Source organism: Rhinatrema bivittatum, chromosome 2 (genome assembly GCF_901001135.1).
Source record: "Rhinatrema bivittatum chromosome 2, aRhiBiv1.1, whole genome shotgun sequence".
Taxonomy (NCBI): Eukaryota; Metazoa; Chordata; class Amphibia; order Gymnophiona; family Rhinatrematidae; genus Rhinatrema; species Rhinatrema bivittatum.
The window spans coordinates 119,749,916-119,771,926 of NC_042616.1; the positions used below are offsets into that span (position 1 = coordinate 119,749,916).

A 22,011-nucleotide genomic window follows, 5' to 3' on the forward strand; every position below is an offset into this window, starting at 1 on the left:
GGCAATGAATTCCAGAGCTTAACTATGCGCTGAAGGAAAAAGAATTTTCTTCGATTTGTTTTAAATTAGCTACTTGCTGACTTCATGGAGTGCCCCCTGTCCTTCTTTACATTAACTTGTTCAAGTTCTTTCATGATTTTGTAGACTTCTATCATATCCTCCCTCAGCCGTCTCTTCTCCAAACTGAACAGCCCTAACTTCTTTAGCCTTTCCTCATAGGGCAGCTGTTCTCTGCACTTTCTCAGGTGCAGCTATATCTTTTTTGAGATGCAGTGACCAGAACTGCACACAGTATTCAAGGTGCAGTCTCACCATGGAGCGATACAGAGGCATTATGACATCTTCCGTTTTATTTTCCATTCCCTTTCTAATAATTTCTAACATCGTGTTTGCTTTTATGATTGCATCAGCATACTGGGCCGACGATTTCAATGTATTATCCACTATGACGCCTAGATCTCTTTCCTGGGTAGTAACATCTAACATGGAACCTAACATTGTGTAACTACATCAAGGGCTGTTTTTCCCTATATGCATCACTTTGCACTTGTCCATGCTAAATTTCATCTGCCATTTGGAAGCCCAATCTTCCAGTCTTGCAAGATCCTCCTGCAATTCATCATAATCCATTTGAGATTTAACTACTCTGCATAATTTTGTGTCATCCGCAAATTTGATCACCTCACTCATGTTACCCCTTTCCAGATCATTTATAAATATATTCAAAAGCACCGGTCCAAGTAAATATCCTTGAGGCACTCCACTGTTTACCTTTTTCCACTGTGAAAACTGACCATTTAATCCTACTCTCTGTTTCCTATCTTTTAACCAACTTGAAATCCATAGAAGGACATCACCTCCTATCCCAGGACTTTTTAGTTTTCTTAGAAGTCTCATATGCGGGACTTTGTCGAATGCCTTCTGAAAATCCACATACACCACATCTACTGGTTCACCTTTGATGACATGTTTATTCACCCCTTCAAAAAAATGTAGGAGATTTGTGAGGCAAGACTTCTCTTGGGTAAATCCATGCTGGCTGTGTCCCATCAAACCATGTCTATCTAAATATTTTGTGATTTTATTCTTTATAACAGTTTCCAGGATTTTTCCCAGCACTGAAGTCAAGCTCACTGGTTTATAGTTTCCCAAATCACCACTGGATCCCTTTTTAAATATCGGGGTTACATTGGCCATCTTCCAATCTTCAGGTCCATCGAATGATTTTAATGATAGGTTACAAATTTTTACTAATAGATCTGAAATTTCATTTTTTAGTTTTCAGAACCCTGGGGTGCCAGGTGATTTACTTCTCTTCAGTTTGTCAATCAGTGCTACCACATCTTCTAGGTTCACCAAGATTTGGTTCAGTTCATCTGAATCATTACCCATGATTGGTGAGAGAAGTAACGGGGGTGGGGCCGCTTGGCAATGTTGATCATAATATGATCAAATTTGATTTAATGACTGGAAGGGGGACAGTAAGCAAATCCACGGCTCTCGTGCTAAACTTTCAAAAGGGAAACTTTGATAAAATGAGAAAAATAGTTAGAAAAAAACTGAAAGGAGCAGCTACAAAAGTAAAAAGTGTGCAAGAGGCGTGGTCATTGTTAAAAAATACCACACATTAAGAAAGGTGGAAAGAAGGCAAAACAATTACCGGCATGGTTAAAAGGGGAGGTGAAAGAAGCTATTTTAACCAAAAGAGCTTCATTCAAAAATTGGAAGATGGATCCAACAGAAGAAAATAGGATAATGCATAAACGTTGGCAAGTTAAATGTAAGACATTGATAAGACAGGCTAAGAGAGATTTTGAAAAGAAGTTGGCCATAGAGGCAAAAACTCACAGTAAAAACTTTTTAAAATATATCCGAAGCAGAAATATATCCAAAGCAGAAACTGAGGGAGTCAGTTGGACCGTTAGATGATCGAGGGGTTAAAGGGGCACTTAGAGAAGATAAGGCCATCGTGGAAAGATTAAATGATTTCTTTTCCTCGGTGTTTACTGAAGAGGATGTTGGGGAGGTACCCGTACTGGAGAAGGTTTTCATGGGTAATGATTCAGATGGACTGAACCAAATCACGGTGAACCTAGAAGGTATGGTAGACCTGATTGACAAATTTAAGAATAGTAAAACACTGGACCGGATGGTATACACCCCAGAGTTCTGAAGGAACTAAAAAAATGAAATTTCAGACCTATTAGTAAAAATTTGTAACCTGTCATTAAAATCATCCATTGTACCTGAAGACTGGAGGATAGCTAATGTAACCCCCATATTTAAAAAGGGCTCCAGGGGTGATCCAGGAAACTACAGACCAGTTAGCCTGACTTCAGTGCCAGGAGAAATAGTGGAAAGTATTCTAAACATCAAAATCACAGAACATATAGAAAGACATGGCTTAATGGAACAAAGTCAGCATGGCTTTACCCAAGGCAAGTCTTGCCTCACAAATCTGCTTCACTTTTTTGAAGGAGTTAATAAACATGTGGATAAAGGTGAACCTGTAGATGTAGTGTACTTGGATTTTCAGAAGGCATTTGACAAAGTTCCTCATGAGAGGCTTCTAGGAAAAATAAAAAGTCATGGGATAGGTGGCGATGTCCTTTCGTGGATTACAAACTGGCTAAAAGATCGGAAACAGAGAGTAGGATTAAATGGACAATTTTCTCAGTGGAAGGGTGTGGGCAGTGGAATGCCTCAGGGATCTGTATTGGGATCCTTACTTTTCAATATATTTATAAATGATCTGGAAAGAAATACGACAAGTGAGGTAATCACATTTGCAGATGACACAAAATTGCTCAGAGTAGTTAAATCACAAGCAGATTGTGATAAATTGCAGGAAGACCTTGTGAGGCTGGAAAATTGGGCATCAAAATGGCAGATGAAATTTAATGCGGACAAGTGCAAGGTGATGCATATAGGGAAAAATAACCCATGCTATAGCTACACAATGTTAGGTTCCATATTAAGTGCTACTACCCAAGAAAGAGATCTAGGCGTCAAAGTGGATAACACATTGAAATCGTCGGTTCAGTGTGCTGCAGCAGTCAAAAAAGCAAACAGAATGTTGGGAATTATTAGAAAGGGAATGGTGAATAAAACGGAAAATGTCATAATGCCTCTGTATCGCTCCATGGTGAGACCGCACCTTGAATTCTGTGTACAATTCTGGTCGCCGCATCTCAAAAAAGATATAATTGCGATGGAGAAGGTACAGAGAAGGGCGACCAAAATGATAAAGGGAATGGAACAGCTCCCTTATGGGGAAAGACTAAAGAGGTTAGGACCTTTCAGCTTGGATAAGAGACGGCTGAGGGGGAATATGATAGAGGTGTTTAAAATCATGACAGGTCTAGAACGGGTAGATGTGAATCGGTTATTTACTCTTTGGGATAATAGAAAGACTAGGGGGCACTCCATGAAGTTAGCATGTGGCACATTTAAAACTAATCGGAGAAAGTTCTTTTTCACTCAACGCACAATTAAACTCTGGAATTTGTTGCCAGAAGATGTGGTTAGTGCAGTTAGTATAGCTGTGTTTAAAAAAGGATTGGATAAGTTCTTGGAGGAGAAGTCCATTACCTGCTATTAATTAAGTTGACTTAGATAATAACCACCGCTATTTATAGCAACCGTAACATGGAATAGACTTAGTTTTTGGGTATTTGCCAGGTTCTTATGGCCTGGATTGGCCACTGTTGGAAACAGGATTCTGGGCTTGATGGACCCTTGGTCTGACCCAGTAAGGCATGTTCTTATGTTTTTTAAATTTTCTCTGGAACGGGTATCTCTTCAATATCCTCTTCAATAAACATTGAAGCAAAGAAATAGTTGAATCTTTCCGCGATGTCTTTATCTTCTCTAAGTGCTCCTTTAAACCCTTGATCAACCAATGGTCCAACTGACTCCCTTGCAGGCTTTCTACTTTGGACATATTTTAAAAAGTTGTTATTGTGAATTTTTGCCTCTATGGCCAACTTCTTTTCAAATTTTCTCTTAGCCTGTCTTATTAATGTTTTACATTTACCTTGCCAATGCTTATGTTTTATCCTATTTTCTTCTGATGGATCCTTCTTCCAATTTTTGAATGAAGATCTTTTGGCTAAAATAGCCTCTTTCACCTCACCTTTTAACAATGTTGGTAATCGTTTTGCCTTCCTTCCGCCTTTCTTAATGCACGGAATATATCTGGTCTGTGCTTCTAGGATGGTATTTTTTAACAATGTCCACGCCTTTTGTACACTTTTTACCTTTGTAGCTGCTCCTTTCAGTTTTTTTCTATTTTTCACATTTTGTCAAAGTTTTCCTTTTCAAAGTTTAGCGCTAGAGCTGTGGATTTACATACTATCCGCCTTCCAGTCATTAATTCAAATTTGATCGTATTATGATCACTATTGCCAGGTGGCCCCACCACCATTACCTCTCTTACCAAATCCTGTGCTCCACTGAGAATTAGATATAAAATTGCTCTCTCTCTCGTTGGCAGGCAAGGGTCTTGGCACAGAGAAGCTGAAGACAGGAAACAGATAACAGATGATTGCGGATCCAAACAGGAACTGAAACCAGGAGTAGCCAAGGCAAGGCCTGAGAAGCAGGCCTTGCCTTAAATACCTGCAAGTTTGGGAGGAGGAATCTGGGCCCCTCCTGCGGTGACCCCTGAGAAGGGGTCAGGTGGCACGCACGCGTGGGAGGAAGGCCAGAGCAGCAGCCGCCGGCGTATTGGGGAAAGGCACGCATGTTATAAAATCAGGCGTAGATTTGTTTGCGCCGGGTTGCGTGAACAAATCTGCACCCACGCGCAGGTTTACAATCTGCCCCTTACTTTTTAGGTACTTGCCAGATTCTTATGGCCTGGATTGGCCACTGTTGGAAACAGGATGCAGCCTGTCTTCTCCTGCCCGTGGCAGGAGCCGCCGACGCTGGGGCCTTTGCAGCCTGGCCGCCATCTTGCCGTCACGGTAGGAGCCGTGCCAGGCCTTCCCTAACGTGGCAGGAAGCCACCGGTGACCTTGTTGGCTTCGTGGTCCGGAGGCTGTCGAAGCCGGGACCTCTCCTGCGACTGGAGCTGCCCTCGGTGGTTCTTCAGCGGCTTGGACGCCGTCGTCTTCCTCAGGGCCTATCCAAGGCCCTCCTCTGGCTCCTCTGCATGTCTGCAGCAGCATGTCGCCGTCCAGGGTCCTGCCCCCTGCTACAGCTCCTCCTAAGGGGCAGGCCTGTGGCTCTCTTCCGTATTTAAAGGGATAGTGAGGGTGCGGCTCCTAGAACTCCTCCCCCAAGCTCCTCCCAGGGAGTTGCCACCTCAGCCCTACAAAAGGGCTCCGAGCTCACTTCATCATTGCTTTGTCAAGGAGCTAGTCCTCCTGGGCTAGTCCTCCCAAGGACTTCTTGTTTCCAGCTCTTTCCTGGCATCTTGCCTTTCTTCCATGGATGTTCATTTATCTTCCTGGTCTCTGTCCTGATGTTCCTTGATATCCTGATGTCCCAAGTTCCGTCATGTTCCCGATCCTAATGCTCCAGGTCCGGTGGGACCCGTACCTCTGGAGATTCCCTGCTTTTATGCTGAGTTTCCAAGCTCCAAGGTTTTATCTTGCTTCCCAAGTCCTGACTCCGGAGGATCCGAGGGGTTTCTGCTAACCTGCGCTATGAGACTTTCTGAGCCTGTCCCGATCTCCTTGTGGTCCGTGACCAGCCATCCGGTTATGTAGGGCGCGAAGGGGACAGTTTGGTCCGCTACCAGCCCCACGTGTTGTGTAGGGTGCCTGAGGGTCTTGCTCATCCCTCTTGTTTCCTGTCTTCATCTCAAGCTCCACATCAGAGTCATCATTCCAAGCTCCAGTGCCTACGGCTTCCTTCCTTCATGATCTCTGTCCGGCCTGCCGTCTCTGCTGCACCCTGTGGCAGGTCCGAAAGGGCTAGGAGTAGTTGGAGGACCACTCAAGAGACCACCATTGCGTTGGTGGTCTCATGGGCGTGCAGCTTGGCGGAGGATTCGAGGCTCCTGACTCACAGACTTGGACTGTCTTCACCGCAAAGGCACACATTCTCTTTGTTCCACGCTGGAGACTTCTCTGTTGTGCTCCATCCCATTGTCAGCGCAACAGGATTGCCAAGCCTTGAGCGTTCCGAGCTCGAGGCCAATGCAAGCTACAACAGACTGTGCTTCTAAGACGGCATTTTTTTTTTTACAATGACCATGCCTGTTTGTACACTCTTAACATTTGTAGTTGTACCTTTAGTTTTTTCCTATTTTTCTCATTTTATCAATTTTGCCCTTTTGACAGTTTAGTACTAGAGCCATGGATTTACTTATTGTCCCCCTTCATTAATTCAAATTTGATCATATTATCATCACTATTGCTAAGTGGCCCCACCATCATTACCTTTCTTATCAAATCCACTAAGAATTAGATCTAAAATAGTTCCCTCTCTCATTGGTTCCCGAACTAATTGCTCCATAAAGCTGTCATTTATTCCAACTAGGAACTTCATCTCTCTAGCATGTCTTGATGTTACATTTGCCTAGTTAGTATTGGGGTAATTGAAATCTCTCATTATTACTGCTCTACTAATTTGGTTAGCTTCCCTAATTTCTCTTAGCTTTCCATTGCACGTCTTATTATTTTGGCCAGGTGGATGGTAGTATTCTCCTATCACTATGCTTTTCCCCAATACACATGGGAATTATATCCATAAAGATTCTATCATGCATTTAGTCTTTTGCAGGATCTTTATCCTGTTGGACTCTATGCCCTCCCATACATAAAGCACCACCACTCCCCGCTACCAAGTTGCTCCTCCCTATCATTGCGATATAATTTGTACTCTGGTATAGCAATATCCCATTGGTTATCCTCCTTCCATCATGTCTCTGAGATGCCAATTATTTCTAAGATCATTAGCTGCTATTCACTCTAACTCTCCCATTTTCCTTCTTAGACTTCTGACATTGGCATACAGACATTTCAAAATGTGTTTTTTGTTTGTATTAACATTCTACTTTTCAGTTGACAGGGATAATCTTTTAGCTCAGATGATTATTTACTTATAGGTACATGGAATACTTTTGCTTTTATTGGAATCTCTCTGTTGGGATTCCCTAACTCTACTACTTCATTAATATCCTATAAAGACACCTCCCTCTGAACCATGCGCTGCTGAGCGAATGTTGGCTTTCCCCTTTGTTCTAGTTTAAAAGCTGCTCTATCTCCTTTTTTAAGGTTAGTGCTAGCAGCCTGGCTCCATCCTGGTTAAGGCAGAGCCCATCCCTTCAGAAAAGACTCCCCCTTCCTCAAAAGATTGCCCAGTTCCTTACAAAATTGAATCTCTTTTTCTTGAACCATCGTATCATCCATGCATTTACACTCCGGAGCTCTGCCTAACTCTGGGAACCTGTGCACGAAACAGGGGCCATTTCAGAGAATGCTACCCTGGAAGTTCTGGATTTCAGCTTTCTACCTAAGAGCCTAAATTTGGCTTCCAGAACCTCCCTCCCATATTTTCCTATGTCGCTGATGCCCACATGTACCACACCAGCCGGCTCCTCCCCAGCACTGTCTAAAATCCTATCTAGGTGATGTGTGAGGTCCACCACCTTCACACCAGGCAGGCATGTTACCAGGTGATCCTCATGCCCACCAGCCACCCAGCTATCTACATTCCTAATAATCGAATCACCAACTATGAAGGCCAACCTAACCCTTCCCTCCTGGGCAGTAGCCCTGGGAGACACATCCTTGGTGCGAAAGGACAAAACATCGCCTGGAGAGCAGGTCCTTGCTACAGGATCACTTCCTGCTAAACCAGGATGATGCTCTCCAACCAGGAGACCTTCCACCTCCAAAACACCACTAGGGCTGCCAGACTAGAGTTGGGACTTGGTTACTATGTTCCTGAAGGTCTCATGTATTTACCTCTTTATCTGCCTCAGCTCCTCGAGGTTTGCCACTCTAGTCTCCAGAGATCGGACTCATTCTCTGAGACCCAGGGGCTCTTTACATGCGATGTAGACATACAATCTCTCACCAGCGGGTAAAAAGTCATACATGTGACACTCGATGCAGAAGACTGAAAGGGCGGCCCTCCCTTCTTGCTGCTGGATTGCTGCCTTAATCTTAATTTTGATGAGTTCTGAGTTAAGTTTAGATTCCTAAGGGGCTGATGCAGACGCAGGTTAAATAGGCGCTAATCCACCCCCTAATGCAATAGGGGGGATTAGCACCTATTTAACGCGCATCCGACGCGGAGTGAATGAGTTAACGATCATCACATGCAAATGCATGTGAACGAGGCTATTACTCATTCACTCCAAATGCAAAAAGATAAATGTGCAAATCAGATGCACATTTATCGCTCAGATATTAACGCCTGGAGCAACAGTTTTCATTACTGGCAGACAGGCAGGTTATGAAAACAGAGGCAGGGTTTACCGGCGTCGGTCTTCATAACCGGCAGCCGCGGCAGGTCGCGTTAGCGTGACCCCCTAATTTATCTATTGCCCTTGCGGGCGCTGAAAAGTCAGAGCCCGCTTTCCGCGAACATTATAGCATCGGCCCCTAAGGGAGTAGGAATGTGTAAATAAGAGTCCTTTAAATGATTTGTATATTCACTATTAATCTGGTAGTGACAGAAACGTGATAATTAAATTCTTAATAAGGGCTGTAGCAATCTTGTGTTTTAGATAAAAGTATGATTTTTAATGTGACAGTGTCTCTTTCCTGTAAATCAAAGGAGGGAAAGACTAAGCTTTTTCCTATCTTTTGTCTTGCTTTTTTATAACAAATACACAAACACACTAAGAATATACCCTAATAATTTACCTCTCACCAAAACTTTTTAAGTTTTAAAATTTCCCAAAGCAATACCTACGGATCCTCTTCAACCACCAGCAAGATGAGCTCTCAGGGCTCTCACTGAGGATGCGGAATGTTGTAGGAGGAGGGAGAAGCCTGAGTGCAGACAAGAGGAGCCAAAAGCCAGATGGGAAGGGGCAGAGAGTAAGCGAGCGGACTGGAAAGGATGGGAGGGGGGTTCGATGGAGCAAAACTGAAGTTCCGTTACTCCATAGATGGCGCTTGGCGTTACTGAGTCTGCCTGGGGAACTTTGACTCCACGAGGCTTCCATAGTTGATTCTAGTTTGTGAGGAAAAGAGGGGGGGGAAGCAGCGAGAGCCCCGATTCCTTCAGGCGCAGGCGGGGGGTCGCCATGCCTCCTTTCACCCGCACAGGTAAGGAGGTGCCGTGGCACGAGCTCGGGGCCGGAAGGACGCCGCTGTGGGGTAGGGGGGGAGCACTGCAGCAGCGTGTCCCCTCGCACCCCTGTGGCCGGGGCGGGGAGTGGCGCCTTCCAACCATGGCCGCACTGTGAGGAGGCGGCGGCAGCGGCAGCAGCAGCGGCGGTGACGGGCGGCCGAGGAACTTTCTGCGGGCCGGGGCGCCCCTCACTCTCTCCACCAGCAGCAGGTAACGCGCTTTCCGCTGCTGCCCTCCCTGTCTGCCACTGCGCCTAATCTCCCCGATCTCTGCTCCTGGGCCGGCGCGGGGAGGAAGGTGACAGGTTCGGGGCTGCGAGCGCCTCAGGCCGTGAAGGGAGCAGGGGGGGGGGGCTGTTGCCGCCGCCGCCGCCGCCGGCGGCTCTCGCTGAGGGGCTGCAGGGCGCACTTGGAATTTTTGAACCGCGCTGTGCTTTCTCCTTGCTATTTCTTTTCGGGAGGCAACCTGGGACGGCACCGGGGCGGGGGGGGAGGGCAGATTCGCGCGTGTCCGGCATCGGAGCTCTGGCGCGTTCGGTTACAAGCGAAAGTGAAACTATATTGCTTGGACTATGTCCGTCCGTCCGTCTGTCTGTCTGTCTGTCTGTGTCTGGTTGGAGGAGGATGTATTGGGCGCAGAGACACTTTACCTCGGGTCCGGGGCACACATCAGTGCAGCTTAGCTCACGGACTCCGAGGATGATGTCGTTTGGTTGCAATGTTAATACACCTGGATGGGCAGAATTAAAGGGAACCAAAGATTACAGTGTGATACCTTTTTTATTGGATTAAGGCAATATGTTTCTTTATTAGCGTTTGCGATCTATACTCCCTTCATTTTGGTTGATGCGATGGATTATTAGCCTCTGAAAACTAGAGAGGAAAGGTATTTAAAGTTAGTCCAATAAGAAGGTATTCCATTTGAAGTTTTTAAAAAACTGACTTTTGTTTTCATAGATCTGTGGGATTTGATAGGGTGTCAGGAAGTGATGTGAGTGCTTTTGCAGTGGCTTTAGAACATGGGCTGAAACGACCAGCTCATTTTAAGTCCTTGCCAATCTGAATAAAAGAAGTCAAACTCCACATATTTTCATTTGTTGTAAGCTGTTTCCAAGGTACTTCGGTGTTTTCTTTATTGAAGCCCCTCTTCCTTTCTTCTTTTTTCAAAACCTACTGCGAAACTGTCTCTTATACTGAGTTTGTTTAATAGTTAAGTTATTAAAAGGTGTCTTGTTTTGCTGCCTTTCAGAAATATTAAGACACTTGGTCTGGTTTACTAAGCCTTTTCTCCACTTCTCTGTAGGAATACATCTTAGCAAATTTGGCCCTTGGTGTTCATCCATTTTTAGCTGTTAAAATGTAGCTTGATCAATCTTTGCATAATCTTTCTTGAGGGATTCATTGTTATTTACAAATATTGGTGGTATTTATTCTGATTGTTCCTTCCTGTCACCAAATTCTGCATCCTCTTTGAGGCAAAGATGTTTTCTGATATCTTGCAACACCAATTATTTAGTGGAGTTGAGCTTCTGCTTTATAGAAGGATTGCTGCAAAAGCTTGCAATATTAAGATCATTCATCAAGTTATCAGGTCCTTGTAATTCTGAAGTTCTGTCACTTACATTTTTAACAGTTCCTTTGTTTTAAAGTTGGTATAAAAAATACACCTTACTTCCATGAGCTGATTACAAAGCAGGAGATGTGTTAAATCACTTGCACTCATTCGCAAACATGAATGTTCTTAATAAAGAAGAGAGTTCATTTATTTGTAATCAATCAAGCAGACAGACAGTCAGAACCTTTCAACATTAAACAGGTTAAAGTCCATTTACAGCACCATTGGTTCCCCGACATCGGCTGTTTCATAATTGCTGCATCGGGAGGGACAGAGTAGGACCACACCAGTCTTCAGAACAGTATGAATTATAATCTTTAAACCAGCATACATCGTGCTTAAGACTTAGCTAGATACGTTCCTGACTTCTTTTGTCTTTTTTGGGGGTTTTAAGTGCCATTGCAGTAGGGCTGGAAACAGTCTCGGACCTGGAATTAAGTTTCCAGCATTAAGAAAATCCTAGTTGAGCCAATGCACCTCTCTGCATTGGGGAGTACTACTTAATTTCCTCATTTGTGTGGGATTTCCATGGGAGGATGCTAATCAATATTCCCTTTTTGGTACGCAAATAAGTCAGTACTTATTTGTTTATTTGGCTGTGGTTTATTGCTACTTAGCTGGATAAATTCTGTCTCCTGTCAGCCATAATGGCCCCCCTTCTCTTTTTGGCCCTTTCCCTCCTATGCCAAATGCACAACATGCTTTATTTAAACTCCAGATGCATTAGCATAGTATTATCTTACTGCATCGGGGAGTTAAAAAAATTGTAATCTGTATGTAAAAACTGTGCTGAAATCAAGTGCACAGGTTCTTAGTGTGCAGATTACTGCATCAGCGTGTAAGTTTGGCCCTGAAGTAATGGAGGGTAAATTGACCAGCCCAGTACAAGGAGTAGCAGTGGGATTTGAAACTTGGTTTCAAGAAGCCGCTGCTCTAACCATTAGGCATGAGGTGGGCAAACCTTTTTGTGTTGGGGCCACATTACAAGATATTGACTGCAACGAAGGGCGGGGGTGGAGCTCTTTGACATGACATGACAACCAAACCCCCAGCACTTGCTGCAGGCATTTTCATTTTTAGTACCTTAGGATCCCCTTCAATCATTGATCCCAGCCTCTAAAAGAAATCAGCAAAACCTTCAACCCAAGAGGTACAAGATGTTTTCTTGGCTAGCAGACTCCCTCACCTCGGTCACAAATGCAGAACACAGACAGACCCTCACCAAATAAGGATACAAAGGCTATAAAGTATAAATAGAAAGGTGCAGACAAAAAAACTGAATTGGAAATCACTAAAAGCCAGACTCATATGCAGTGCAATAATGCAAAAACCAGAAATATCACCATTCCTCATAACAAAATCAAGAAATATAAATCATCAATCATAACAGTGAGTAAAGCATACCAATAAAAAAATCTCAAAACAGATGAAGAATAGAACATATAATAATTAAGAATAAGGGAAAAAACCCCCTCGAATGTTTCCATAAAAATCAGTTAAATATTTCAAACTGTAGCGATATCAAACACCCAGTAATTTAAAACTAATAAGGATAACAATTTCCCTTTCTCCATACCTATGAACTTTTGATTTCCAGTCACCTTGAGATTGGATTAGTGGAAGAGAGGTGGGGAGAACACACACTGCCTCTTGTCTCTCTCATATACATATACATGCACTCACAAATCCAACCTTCTTTCCTCGTTCCCTCTTCCACTTCCTCCCACCCCATTCCCTTTCACTCACCCTCCCATTCAATCCCCTCTTTCCTTCTGTCATTCAGCTTTCACTCCCTGCACTCTGTCACTCTCCCTCCTTTCCACTCACCTTCCCTCAGTTGCTTTTCCTCCTTTCCTTCCTCCCTTCCTTCTCAGTCACAAACACCCACTTATTCCCTCCCTTCCTTTCTGTCCTCTTTCAGGAACTCCCCACCCTCATTCCTTTCCCTTCTAGTCCCAACCCACCATGTGACTCACCCTTCCTGCTGGGGTTCTCGTCATCTTTTTCCTGCCATCTGGGTGCTGGAAATCCGCTGGCATGTCAGCTTTGGGCCCACCACACTGAAGGGCCTATTCTTGCTGGTGAGGGGTGGGAACCTCGCCACTGAGCCATGCCGTGGTGTCGGTCTTCTTGCTGGGGAGTGGGGAAACCCCGCCAGTGTATTGCTAAATGTGCTGTGATACAGGATGGGTCCTCTTCCTGCTGGCGGGGGTGGGAACCCTTCCAGCACATAATTCAATGTGCCATGAGGCAGACTTCCTCTTCCTGCTGGTGGAAGAAAGCTGATGATGAGCTGGATTTATTTTTTTGTGGGCCATAGTTTGCCCACCCCTCCATTAGGAAATTCACCCTAGGCAACTTGAATTTGCAACCTGGCACCTGCTATTGGGCAAAGAATCTAGGGCCAAAAGGAGAGCAGTGGTTGCCTGGAGCAGTAACAGCAGCCTCTAGGGTAGGGAATAAGCATTGGAGGCCTGGGACCAAAAAATCGCTGGAGTGGTGAGGAGAATTGGAAACTTTCAGCCTGAGAAGAGAGGCCAAGGCTGCAAAAAGTGAAAAGAAATAATGAAGATTCCCTAAGAATCTCGGCCAGTGTGTTAGGTTTTTGAACTACATGCAGAGGAATATCATTCCATTCCCTTACCAGCATTGGCTTGTTGATCTGGAGTGCATTTTTCTCAGCAAGTCGGGGTTTGGGAGATCAGAGGGCTGCAGCGGGTGTGTAGAGCAGCAGAGTGAGAAGAGGGGGGATGTGAGACCGGTGCTGGAGGAGAGGACGTCAGCAGGATGTGGTGGATGCGAGTGAGAGAGGGCTGCATAGAGGGGAAGGGTGTCCACTCACCATGTACTCCTGTCGTATCCTACCATATTCCTAAAAACCCATTATTTGGTGGGTGAGGGAAGAGGAGAGATGGTGAGTGAGTTCTGGAGGAATTCTAGAATCCCTGACATCACAGGATTTCAGAATCCTGGCAGATATGAATATCTCCAGGTGGATTCTTAACAAGGGCTGGAAAACGTTTAGAATTCAGGAGCCAGGTGAAAATATTTTTCTTTTTCTTTGGCTCAATACATTTTTTTTTTTTTTTTTTTTGCATTATTAGGTTTTGTCTGCTTTTTTTCTTCTTGTCCTCCTGTATTTATATTTTGTTTTCTTTTGCAATGCTCTATATTTAGGTTTACCGAATGTGATAATTAATGCTATACAGCTCTTGCAGAACGCTGCTGCTCGCTTGATCTCGGGACAAGTCAATTCGAGGATATATTTCACCTGTCTTGACTGACCTACACTGACTCCCTGGGCATTCAAGAATAAAAATTAAAGTTGCAGTAAGAACACATAAATTACTCGCTCGGCATTCACTACCAGACGTGATGCGCTTTAAAAAGATACGATCCAAGCAGAGCTGTGGGCTCATCCCAAAAAGCTTTATTGGAAATACCTAGCATTTGAGAGCTCATTTGTTGGTTACCTGGCAGTGCGCTTTTTTGGTTGCTGTGCATTCTTACTGAATAATTTATCATATACATTAAGGTCTGTTACATGTTTAAAAACTTTTAAAACTCAGTTAAAAACCTTCCTCGTTCAGGAAGCATATTTTAACAAATAGATTTAGTAGCTTCTGATATTATGTGATGTATTTTAGCTGTTCGGATATTTTGTCTTAGAATATTTCTTTGGATTTTTTATGGCTTGAAGAGTTGCTTTAGTATATTTATATATGTCCTTTATGTAAACGGGTTAAGAAATTAAGTGGATTGTAAATAAAGAAACCAGAAACCTCTCCTTCTAGGCACTCTCTTTCCACCCTTCCAGCTATATTCCCTTCCTCCAGTCATTCTCCCTTTCCACCAACTCCCCTATTTCCCCTGTTCTTCTACTGCCGCTCTTCAACCTTTCTGCTTCTATGCTTATCAGTTTTAAGGAAACTCACAGGCCGATGCAAAACAGTGCGCTCGCCTAGCGCACAGCTTGCAGCGTGGTTGGACATGCGGTTTGGACATGCTACAATAACTCCCCATGCGATAATGGGATAAGCGCATCCAAAATAGAAGTAAACACTGACAGGCTGAATTGCAAATGTGAAAAATCATGCTTCCCAAATGGACACACGTTTTTTCAACTCGCACACATCCACCTTTCCTGGGCGCCCAATGCAGTATGCAAATAAGCTGTTGGCCTAAAAGGGACATGTTAGGGATAAATTGTGTGTCCCTAGCGCGTCCATGGCATTGGGTGACCAGGAGATTTGGCTGTGTGCCGGTTAGGAAAATGGACGCGCAATTAACTAGCATCCGTTTCCTAACCTGCATAGCTAATAGCGCTCATCACACGTAAATGCCATTTAGATGAGGCTCTTAACTATTACCCCCGATACAAAAAAATCACTGTGCGCCCGACGCGCATGTTTTAACATGCAAAACCTAACGCTAGCCTGGAGCTGGTGTTACATCTTCATGCCCTCCAAGCCGCCACAAAAAAGCAAAAAATGCTGCTTTCCTCTCATAACCACAGGAAGCAGCATTAAAAAAAAAATCTCGACAGCTGTCAGATAAGGAAAATGGGCGCTCAATTTACGAGTGTCTGTTTTCCTAACTCGTGGCTGTGCTCGGGTTAGGAAAACAGATGCTCGTTAATTGAGCGTTTGTTTTCCTAACTGGCGCACAGCCACATTTCCTGGGCGCCCAATGCTAGGAAAGCACAATTTATCCTTAACATGTCCTTTTTAGGCCAGCAGCTTATTTGCGTGCTGCATCGGGCACCCAGGAAAGGGGGATGTGCGCGCATCAAAAAATGTGCGCCCAGTTTGGAAGCACGACTTTTCATGCTTGGTATTCAGTCTGTCAGTGTTTACTTCTATATTTATTATTTGTTTCATTGATGTTTTTGTTTTTATTGTGAAATTTATTGCTGTTGAAATTTTAATGTAATCTATCTTAAGCATATTTGGAAAAGGCAAAATATTCTTACTGCAACTCAGGCTAAACTGAACTAAACTTATGCAGCCCAGCTAGCAATGGACAATTCCTGGTTGCTGCAGCTCTTCCTGGCTCAGCTGGCAGTGGGCATGCAGCAGCTTTTCGTGGGTCTATCCACTGCCGTGGCAACTCTTCCTAGGTCCTTTGGCAGTGGGCAGGCCAGTACTATGGTGGCTCTTGCTGGGCTCCACATCACAGATATAGGAATCATATATTGTTTCACATATTTTTAAACATTTTCATATCAATTATTTCAAATGCATCAACTCATGATACCAGAGTATATATGAAATATTTATGAAATTTCAGTGTACAAATTATTTTTAATATTGTTATATGTTTAACATAATACTCACACTGTATTTCAACATTACACATATCACAATAAATAGTTGCTCATAGACATTATACAAACACTATAATCATGTATTTCACTACTGGACATATCCAACTGTGAACATATTTTGTACTAAAACTTATCCAATACCTTATAAATCCCAACCCCAACAATCATACACATACTCTCACCAACCATATCACATTCATTACATACTTATTCATATAAAATTCACCTCATAAAATAAACCCATATATAGTCCCCTTGCTGAATTTTTTAAGATGTTATGATCAATTTATTATTTACTATTGTATCCCTTCATTTATTCTCTGCAATCCCTTATTTTTCAAAAGTATAGTTTACCCTTTTTTTGAATTACTGTGACTATTTTTCCCGTTGATAGCAGGCTGAATTAGCTATGCTGTCGTGGGATTTGTCAATCAGGTCTGGGAGGCGAAGCTACCAAAGTGATGTCAGAGCTTTGCTCTGAGGCTGCGCGTGGTTTCCTGCGCTCGGATCGACTCTCCTCAGTCTGTTTGATCCGCGCGCGGGATCGCACGCTGAACGCCAGACATCCTCAGTTTTTCAAAAAAAAAAGAAGGAAAGAACAGCGAGGAAAGAAAAGAAGGACCCTCGACCGGGCTTCAAACCTTGTGCTTGCAGCAAGGTGATGTCCTGAACCGATGACCACCACAAGTGGTACAGGTGTCTGGGCCCAGACTACCCGATGGCAACTTGTTCCCACTGCGGTAAGATGTCCCTGCGGGCGCGTCGACAACGGACTGAGTAAATGGAGCCCTTAAAACTAGGCCGCATGGGCTCTTATGTCCCACCGTCTGAAGCACGGTCGTTGCCGGGGCCGTCTTCCAGCTTGCCGCCCCATCAGCATCGAGCAGCCTCGGTTGAACCGTCCACATCCCGGGCTGCCAGAGGGGATGCGCGCCTGGCACCATCCAGAGGCCGAGACCACACTCGGGACCGAGTGAGGGGCCGGACAGAGTCGCCTGCGTCGATGACACGGCCATTAATTGAGCATGGAGCTCGCAGGCCAACGACGCACAAGTCAAAGGTGCGTCCTACGTCGGTCGCCTCAATCGACGCGATGCAGACGACGCACACGATACCTCCGCGTCCACTGACGTAGGCAGAGTCTCACTGGGAGTCGATGCCGACGCACCGCTCGACACGTCCTACACCGACGCAATCGACACATCCATTCGAGCCGACGCATCAATGCAAGCATAGGACATCTGCTCTATCTTCCACAAAGAGTACGACGCAGGGGACAGCATCGGACATGTCCTCTTCCATATCTAGATCACAAACTCCTTCGGGGGCTGAAAAAGTGCGAGGGGAAGGGACATCTTATTGCCCAGGTACCACAAGGCTCCCCGGTGGACTTCTCCGCGGACTCCAGTGAGGATCTCGGACAGGCACACACTCCACACTCTCTCTCTTTGTCTTCTCTTTGTCTTCTTCGTCCCTCAGGGTCTACTCGGACCTGTCCTCTGTCTCCAAAGCACGCTTTCATGGACATAGTTTACAAGAGCCGCTTGCAAAGAAACGGAAGACATTAGCTTCACCACTGGTTCGTAAGGTGGCTGCGCCTCCACCGGACTCAGATATTCGTTTAGCGGCGTTACCGCGCCAAGGCGCAACATCTCGCCCAGTCATGCCTCCACCCACTCAAGAGGCGTTCTCTAATCTCTCGTTGGCTCTAGCGGGGTTCTTTGAGGTCATGCAGGCTACCTACAAATTACAGATTAGTTTATTTATTTATTTAATATATATTTCTATACCGGACTTCACGAATAGAATTCACATCAGGCCGGTTTACATGGAACTTAGGGGAAAAAAACAAGAGTAACCAAAAAACAAGAAGGCTGAATCAAGCAAAGTTACATAAAACAAGGGCATAGAACTTGGGGGCTAAAGTAGCCAGGAAGAAAGGTAGAGCGGAAATTAGCAACAAATAAATAATATATAACTGGTTATGAGATAAGAAATTATCTCATTCCTTAAGCTGAGTCCGAAGTGTCATTTTGACTAGGGGAAGGCTTGGAGGAAAAGCCACGTCTTCAGTTGTCTTCGAAAGGTATGAAGGCAAGGTTCCAGTCTTAGGTCAGTTGGAAGTCTGTTCCAGAGGACAGGGCCTGCTGTGGAGAAGGAACGTTCTTTGGTGGTTTTTAGACGGGTGTATTTTGAAGGTGGGACTTGAAGGGTCCCTTTATAGGCTTCTCTGATGGGTCTTTCGGACGAGCGGTGTTTGAGAGGGTTCTGAAGGTCTAGTGTGAGCTGTTGGTGAATAGATTTGTGGATTATTGTGAGAACTTTATATAGAATTCTATATTTTATTGGCAGCCAATGCAGGTTTCGAAGGATGGGGGTAATGTGAGCACGGCGGTTGGTATTGATTAGGATTCTAGCTGCTGCATTCTGGAGCATTTGTATAGGTTTTGTGGCTGAAATGGGGAGTCCCAGGAGTAAGGCATTGCAGTAGTCTGTTTTCGAAAATAACGTGGATTGAAGGATGGTTCTAAAGTCCTGGAAGTGGAAAAGGGGTTTGATTCTTTTTAAAACTTGAAGCTTATAGAAACAGTCCTTGGTGATATTATTAATTGATTTCTTTAGATTCAGATGATTGTCTAGTATAATTCCTAAATCTCTAGTTTGAGAGATCTGTGGGTCCAGAGCCGTAATGTCGGTGTTGGTGTGCTAGCTGTGCTAGGTGAACATTAGTTCACCTAGCACAGCACCATCCTCTCCACAGTGCTCGGCACCGGCCTCGCTTATTCATGCCACGCCGACGCCAGTGGAGGTGCCCCCTCCAACCACATTACCACCACCACGGGATTTGCCTTCTCATCCAGAATCACCGACGGGTCATACCACCACTCCGGACATGTCGACGGGATATCCCTCAGAGCTGGAGGAACAACCGACTGAGCCGTACTCTCCGCCCGAGGACCTTACTTATCCCAAATTCCTGGAAAAGATGGGGAAAGCTCTCAACCTGGACATACAGAATATACCGGATCCTAGGGCGGACACCCTAGGACTGCTAAAGATCTTTGACCTACCAGTGGAACCTACAGCTCTACCACCACATAAGGTTCTCGATTCAGTTCTTGAGCATTCGTGGGAGTCACCTGCCACACTGCCGGCAGTCTCCCGGAAAACGGACCTGAAGTTTAAAATGCAAAAGTCGTCCTAGTACTCGCCGACTTAACTACCTCACGCCTCGGTGGTGGTAGAATCTGCTATGTCGCGAGCTAAAAAATCGAAGATTCATTTCTCTACCCCACCGGGGCGGGACTTGAAATCTTTAGACTACTTTGCAAAAAGAACAATTCAAGCATACATGTTAAATGCCCGGATAGGTCATCATCAGTTTTACACTATCCAGTACCTTTATGACTATGTATGTATATTTATTTATTTATTTTTAATTTGTATATACCGACATTCTTGTATAATATACAAATCATACCGGTTTACATTAAAACAGAAGATGCAGGAAAAATGTTTCCTTTGTCTAATACATTGAACATTTATAACAAGGAAATTGTTAACAAGGGTTAAAAACTAAGAAAAACATGGAGAAAGATAAAACAAAAGAGGAAGAAACATAGAAGTTTAAAAATGAAAAGGAGGCACATCTGAGGTAAAAAAGACAAAAAAAATTGAAAAAAAGATGCACCAGAACTTTGAATGGCCCCTACTGGGCATGCCCAGCATGGCACTAACCCCTTCAGTCTTCTTTTTTCCGCGCAGCAGTAGCCTCGCGGTTTAGGTGCTCTGAAGAGATTCCTGACAGGAATTTTCCTCACAGGATTATTAAAAGTTAAATTGCCCCACGGGGTCCCTCCTCAAGCAGGGTTTGGCATCACAACCTATCACTACAGCGGATCCCGTCATCTTACAGGATGTAGAAGAAGCTATCTGACATCTACTCCGCATCGTATACGAAGGTTTTGAAGCCTCTTCCATGATTTTGGCGGGAACTATAGCAGCGCGCAGAATAGCTTGGCTCCGCGCTAGCTCTATCCGACCGGACGTCCATGATAAACTGGCCAACCTGCCCTGTAAAGGTGACAACATCTTTGGGCCACAGTTCCAGGAGATGATTGCACATCTAAAGGAACAATCAGTAACTGTACAATCTCTCACAGCCGCTCAGTCCTATCCACCCTCGAGAGGCTACTATACCCCAAACAAAAAATAGTCTTTCCAATGACGTCCATACCGTCCATTCACTTCTTATAGAATGCCGCCATATCAGCCTCCACCATGGCAGCAACCACAAGCCCCTCAAAATCGCAGAGGCCGTCAATGCCCCCAGCGTCCAACAACACAACCACCACCTACCGCACAGAAGTCAAATCCATCTTTTTAGACTTCGCTCTGCCACAATCACCAACAGTTTTAGCAGGAGGCATAACAGGTCACCTTCCACAGTGGGAAGCGATCACATCAGATCAATGAATACTGGATATTGTCCGTTCCGGGTACCGAATTCCCTTCCTGAGTTTACCACCCCTGCCCCATCTAACATTCAAGGGGCCCAGATCCGACCTCGTGCGGTTGCAGAAGAAAGTGTCGACCTTACTTCATCAACAGGCAATCTGTCGAATCCTTCCATCCAACCATGACACAGGGTTCTACTCCCCATATTTCCTCATCACAAAGAAATCTGGAGGACTCCGTCCAATTTTGGATCTCAGGGACCTCAACAAATTCATAATCAGGGAAAAATTCAAGATGATATCCCTCAAATCCATCCTACCCCTGATTCCTCCCAAGGCGTGGATGTGTTCTTTGGATCTCAAGGATGCCTACACTCATATTCCAATGCATCCTTCCTCCTGGCAATACTTATCCTTTCAAGTTCAGGGCCAGCACTTCCAATATAAGGTGCTGCCCTTCGGCATCTCGGTGGCACCCAGGGTATTCACCAAGTGCATGGCGATGGTGGTGGTGTTCCTCTGTCAACTGGGAATAATAATTTTTCCGTATCTGGACGATTGGCTCCTGATAGCGTCAGACCCTCAGACGCTGCAGAAGAACTTAAAGGACACAATCTTCCATCTCGGCTAGTTGGGCCTTATCGTCAACTACGAGAAATCCCATCTGTTGCTGACTCAACGGCTTCAGTTCATAGGAGCCCTGTTGGACATGATACAACACAGTGTTCCTACCATGCGACAGAAGGAACATGATGCGTCAGCTTTTCCGCAGTTTACGACATACCCCCAACTCCTTCGGCGCAGCAAATTCTCACAGTGCTGGGCCACATGGCAGCGGTCACTTCAACAAGACTACACATGTGCCACATTCAATGGGATCTCAAACGTCAATGGCACCAACATTCCCATCCATTGACTAGGAAGGTGTCTCTCCCCAGAGCCATGTGCAATGAACTCAACTGGTGGCTTCGCATGAGGACACTCAGCAAGGGTGCTCCATTCTTACTGTTACCTCACAATGCCGTTCTCACCACGGATGCCTCCCGCAAGGGATGGGGGCGCACCTAGATCACCTGCAGACTCAAGGTCTGTGGTCTCGACGGGAACAATCCTATCATATCAACCTATTAGAACTTCGAGCGATACGCTACGCCCTACAGGCCTTCGTATCTCACCTTCAAGGTCATTGAGTGATGGTCTGCACGGACAATCAAGTTGCCATGTTTTACATCAACAAACAAGGCGGATCGGGCTCATGGATCCTCTGCAAGGAAGCCCTAACCATTTTGTCATGGGCAGGCAAACACTCAATTCAGTTACAAGCAACTTACTTACCGGGAATCTCCAACACCAGGG

The 22,011-nt window shown here is 44.9% G+C and overlaps 1 protein-coding gene across 7 annotated transcripts in view; it reads left to right on the forward strand.

The window, feature by feature from the left end:
* The first annotated feature begins 8,974 nt into the window (after window positions 1-8,974).
* The window catches only part of CUL2 (cullin 2), a 323,154-nt gene continuing 310,117 nt past the window's right edge, over window positions 8,975-22,011 (forward strand). For 2 of the 7 annotated variants that reach the window (XM_029588576.1, XM_029588575.1), the window contains exon 1: window positions 9,041-9,233. The gene's annotated coding sequence lies outside the window, so the exon portion shown is untranslated. Of the gene's footprint in view, window positions 9,003-9,040; window positions 9,234-9,265; window positions 9,469-22,011 lie in introns of those variants that run through there. The other 5 variants (XM_029588577.1, XM_029588580.1, XM_029588579.1 and 2 more) reach the window with 5 other exon arrangements.